A 5409-nucleotide genomic window follows, 5' to 3' on the forward strand; every position below is an offset into this window, starting at 1 on the left:
TAGCTCTGAAATATGCAGATGCTAGTTTTTGAGTGAAGACCAAAAATACAAGTTCAATTTCTGTAACACTATTCAGGCGCTACATAAACTTGATTCTGGATTCAAGGCAAAGAGAATGACATGTAAATCATCAATAATTAAACCAAAGGCATAATTTTCCAAACAACTTTTAGTAACAAATTCTAATTTTTTAAATGTCTAAAATTATGCAAAATTTAAAGCAATATATTTTTCTACCTGAGATCAAAACAAAGGTTTTTTTTCCCCTACCTAAACATAATTCTTAGTATTGAGGTAAATCTGAATTCACATCATATGCTTTATCAAACTTTCCCCCGCAAAATGTAAACCCTGCTTTAGTGAAGAATTCTCGTGTTTCATGCATAATTTACATAATTTTCTTTAAATATATGACAAATTTATGAGGTTAATAGGCCTGTAATTGGACCATGATACTACTAATATGAAAATAAAAGATATTCATTTATACAGTGTTCCTGAATGTGCAGTATGAAATGGGATCACAGAGTCTACATACACACACAAATCACTAGGAGTTCAGAAATTAAGCTCACCTTAAGAAAACTCAATTCTATTCTTCTTTTTGGAGCAGAAGATGTAGAATAGTGATGTATAACAAAAGCAGTAATGTATAATTATGTATAAAAGCTCCAGAACCAAGTTTTAGCCTTAACTGGCAAAAACTGCAACTTAAAAATTAAACCCAAGTAGAGCTTCATTGTGCCTATGCAACCTTTTTATTACTCGGGTGGCCTCTGGGTTTTTACTGAGTCAACTGCCTCATTTCCTGGTCCTTCCTCTTATCCTTTACCACAAAACCAAAACTAACCAACCAAACAAAACAAAGCCACTTATATGGCTGCTTCCTTCATGACTGTCTATGGCCATACTCCCAAATCCTGAAAGCAAAAAATCCCAAGTGAGTGAAGAGGATGAAGACACTATGTGTGATCCACGGAAACCAATGCAAGAGTACAGCTAAGAGAAAATACTGTAAAGAAGACTCAACAGTAGCCGACCCTCAAGACCCACAGAAAATTGAAAAAAGTAGAGAGACTGCTACTCCTCTGGCCCTTCTTTCACGCTTTCTCCAGTTAGAAGATAGTGGGACCAGAACTTGGAACTCTGAAAGGTAATGACTTGGGAGGAGATGCTAGAGGAGCTGAGTAAATGGTAAAGAGGTACAGAAGGAGCTCAAGCTGTTAGTGTTTCTGCTTTGTATTGGCAATGTCAATACGATCTTTGTACGGTGTCAGTCTTTTCTGTGATCCTCTGTATTTGTCGGTTTTGAGCATCAATTTCATTCCCCATGTCCAAAGCCATGTACTTTAGTTTTCCCACTTGGGTCAAGTTCTCTTCTATCTCATCTTCTCTGGCATCATTAGTTATATTTAATGTAGCCATTGCTGGTTGCTCCTGTGGTTTGCTGCGGCTGGCCGTTTGTTACCTGGCCTGGTTGTTTAGATACTATATTGCTTGGTGCATTGTCTCCATCACCCCATGTTGCCTTATAGCCCTTTCTAGACTCAGAAGTTCTTCGTCCTATCACAAGGGCAGATGCAAAGGCTGCAGTACTTGTTGAGTCCAGTTAGTCTGCTCTGCCTCTCTCATGTCTTTATTTATGGGCTATGCCTTCTTGTATGCGGTTTAGTTGTTCTCCTTGTTCATCCAGCAGAGAGATGGTCTTGATTCCTGCATCCTGAGACTCAATGGCTAAATCCAGGATTCTCTTTGGTAAGCCTTCAGATGAATATCTTCTGGTGACAGATTATCCATGATAAATCAAAACTACCAATCAACTGAAAGGGAAATGTAGATCCTTGGATAGTCTGACCACTCCTCTCTGGCCATGGGACTCTCTCTTCAAGCTTTTGACTCTATTATTCAACTATTTCCTGAATATTTCCAGTCCTTTTAATTCAACATGTACAAACTGAGCTCATTATTCTTCCCTTGAAATATTCTCTATCTCTGTGTAACCACCAGAATTATAGAACCCAGATGGCCATCTTTGATCCCTTTAATTCTTTTATGTCCATATTTAATGAGTCACAAATGCTTGCTAAGTTTCTGTTCTATGTTCATTTGTCAATGATATGCCAGTCTATCAACCCATCAACTAGCTGTCTGTCTCCCTGCCTACTTACCTGCCTATCATTTCTATCAGCCATCATTATGTATGAAGAAAATTTGTTCTCAAAAGTTTATGTATAGTGAAATGATTAAATAAAATATAAGTAAAAATCTAGGACTGGAGCAAGCACAGTTTTCTAGAAGGAAAAAGAAAAATGTAATGCATAAAGACCTGAATTGTTATTGTTGTTATAATTAAACCCCAAATTGGGTGCCCAAAGTGAAAATAGACTAGGTTCCTTGCCTAGCCTTTTTTATTAGAGAAAGCAAAGGAGTTTTCCAAGCTGTAACTTTGTTTTTTTGGAGCCTTGAATTACTATAGCTTTGATAATCTTCCCTTTTTAATTTATAGATGACCCTAAATTGACCTTTTTAACTCTATAAATCTTTTTTGAGCATTTAATATTATCAAACTTCTTTCTGTAAAAGAAAGAAAGATCCTTCTCAATTTTCCCCAGTGTGACTGTCCCAAGCTTAGAGTCTATGTTCTCCACAATGGCCCTCGGCCTCCTGTTTGTTTTAAAGCTGTGTTTTGTAGCCATGCTTCTATTTCTCAAAAGTAATGTTTTTCTATAACTCATCGTTGTAAAAGCATCAAATTAGAGTTCAAGCAGAATTACAAGTCAGTGTGTTTGGTTGAGTATAAAGTATATTTTATTTTGAACTCAAATCTGCCTAGATAGCTTCATGGACCTTTTGGGACTGGCGTAGCCTCACTTTATATCATAAGTTAATATAGGAATCTTTAAGAACAGTATCTGTATTAATAACCTCATTGGAGTACAAGAGTGTCATATTCAGTGCCATGGCTCATGAATAAAGCCATGGCTTTACAATGATGCTTGTTAGCTAACCTGGAGATATGATATGAGGATAGAGTCATGTCTTCTGGCATTAAAGCAGAGAGGCCACACACAGAGTGTTCATAGCCACTGTGTCATCTCTATACCTGGGATAGAGGTGGTGGGATATGTATTTTTCAGGGTCTTCTGAATATGTTGCAATGGTGAAGAGCTCAGTTTGGGGCAACAGATGGATTGGATTAAAATCCTGGTTTTACTCCTTGATAAATGGCCCTAGACAACTTCCATCATCTCTCTGAGCTTCAGTAGTTCAAAGCACTCAAAAAGAAATGTGAAGTAATTGGTATATAATAAATGTTCAGCCACTGGGGGCTAGCATTGTTAATATGATAACCAGACATCACCCTAGAAGTGTGGAACAAGGGAAGAGAAACATAATAAGCCACATAGAAGATGAAAAAGCCCTGCACCCCTCAACTCTCACCAGAGAGGCTCCCTTGTACCTTTGAATGTGAAGCACGCAGAAGGCCACATCTGACCAAGTTTTAGAGAATAAGAGACTGTAGAGTATAGGATGGGATTCCTATACGGAACCTTACCTACCCACAGCTCAGGGATCATTGCAAAAGAGGAGACGGAAAGATTGTAAGAGCCAGGGCTGGTTCTTGATTACAGGGAAGTAGAGGCTTCCAGGCCACTGGAGGCTTGCTCATGTGAGCTTGTGGCAGTGGTGGTATCAAGTGCAGGACCCATGTCAGCTCAACGAAACAAAGGCCCAAAGGGGAGGTGAAAAATAGATGGCAGGCCAGAACTAGATAGAGAACTGTTTGAGACTGATTGCTGATGGGTGAGGGAGAGTATGACTTAGATACCACCATAGGCTGGGTTGACTAGACTTCAGGGGACGCAGTTACACTGAAGGACACTTTGGTATAAACACCTGAATGAATAGGACTCAGCATGTAATGCAGAGTGCATAGGGTTATGTGGGGGAATAGGGAGAGGCATGGTTGGGGGTGGGGGTGGGGTCGAGATTTGAGTGGGAAATGTATGAAATTTAAAAATCTCAATAAAAAATAAAGAAAAAAGAACCAGACATGTAAAAAAAAAAGATGAAAAAGCTTTGGAAGGCTCAGATGAGATATATTTTGGGACTTTGTAAGATAATTAAGGAGAGGAGGGTTGAGGAGGTTGGGATTCTCCCACTGTCTTATGTTTAAAGAAATGAAATGAGTTGTTGCACGATCCCTTTTTCTAGCCATGGGAGTTGAGGCTTGACTCAGGGAAATGGAAGTTTCACTGGAAGCATTCAAATGAAACAAAAAGTCCATGGACTCTTCAACCTCTGGATTCATTAGGACAAAGTCTTATATTCTAGTCCCTTATGTGAGGTTAGGAACTGTTTCTGGACTTGGACCTTATAAATACTATACAGTAGTATTTATACTATACTTGGCATTTCTGGGATGTTTTACTCCTTTTTTCTTGAGAGTTTCTCTTCTCTGGCCTTCTATAAATCCATCTCTCCAGGGCTCTCTCCCACCACCCAGATCTTGTTATTTCTGTCCTTAGAAATTGAGATCTCCTTGCCCCTTTGAGTTTTATTCTTTGAACCAATTAACTATCCATATTTCCCGAGATTAATTAGTTCTTTGGTCTTTCCGTGTTAATGATCTCTGGTACATCTAAAAATCTAGAGTTAACCCACCATTTGTAAACAAATGACTTCCAACTCTGCAGAACCTAGGAACTTCAGCTACTTGATCAACATTCTTAACTATGGAAGCATTTACAAAGAAGCCTTGAAGGCAGAATTTTGGGGACTGAGCTATAGCTACCCAAAGCAGTAGTATGTTTCCACGCACATGGGGCCATGTGGTCTCAGGCATGTTCTATCACCAGATTTAGGTGGGCTCACCTTGATAGGAGTGAACTGCCACTGGATCTGAGAGCTGGGTAAATGATTGCCACCAGTTGTTAGTTGTGTAACTTTGGGAGAGTTATAAAGCTCTAAAGATTAGCTGGGCATCACGGTGCATACCTTTAATTCCAGGACTCCGGAGGCTGAGGTAGGCAGATCTCTGTGAATTCAAGGCTAGCCTGGTCTACATAGTGAGTTCTAGGTCAGTCAAGGCTGCATAGTGAGACCCTGTATCAGAAATCAAACAAAAAATCCTCTAAAGAATCCTATCTTTAAGATAGTAATATTGTGTACCCTTTTAACAATACATTTTCTGTTAGCCCAGTGTGATGCCAGGATGTACATATGTTCTTTGTTAGGTTTCATAAATTTTCTTTTTAGTATATTTTTACTTTAAAAAGAAGAGGACTCTCTTTATACATTTATGATGATGTTGAGTGGTATCTTTCCTCAGCAATATTTCATTTTAAGTTACCTCTTCCCTACTGACTTGATCCAGCTTTCTAGAGCTTGTATTGTGATGTTACCTAG

The 5409-nt window shown here is 38.8% G+C and overlaps 1 pseudogene; it reads right to left on the minus strand.

The window, feature by feature from the left end:
- Positions 1 to 1223: 1223 nt before the first annotated feature.
- LOC103749512 lies at positions 1224 to 1797 on the minus strand (annotated as a pseudogene).
- Positions 1798 to 5409: the final 3612 nt, after the last annotated feature.

This window comes from Nannospalax galili, unplaced genomic scaffold (assembly GCF_000622305.1).
Source record: "Nannospalax galili isolate Female #2095 unplaced genomic scaffold, S.galili_v1.0 scaffold390, whole genome shotgun sequence".
NCBI lineage: Eukaryota > Metazoa > Chordata > Mammalia > Rodentia > Spalacidae > Nannospalax > Nannospalax galili.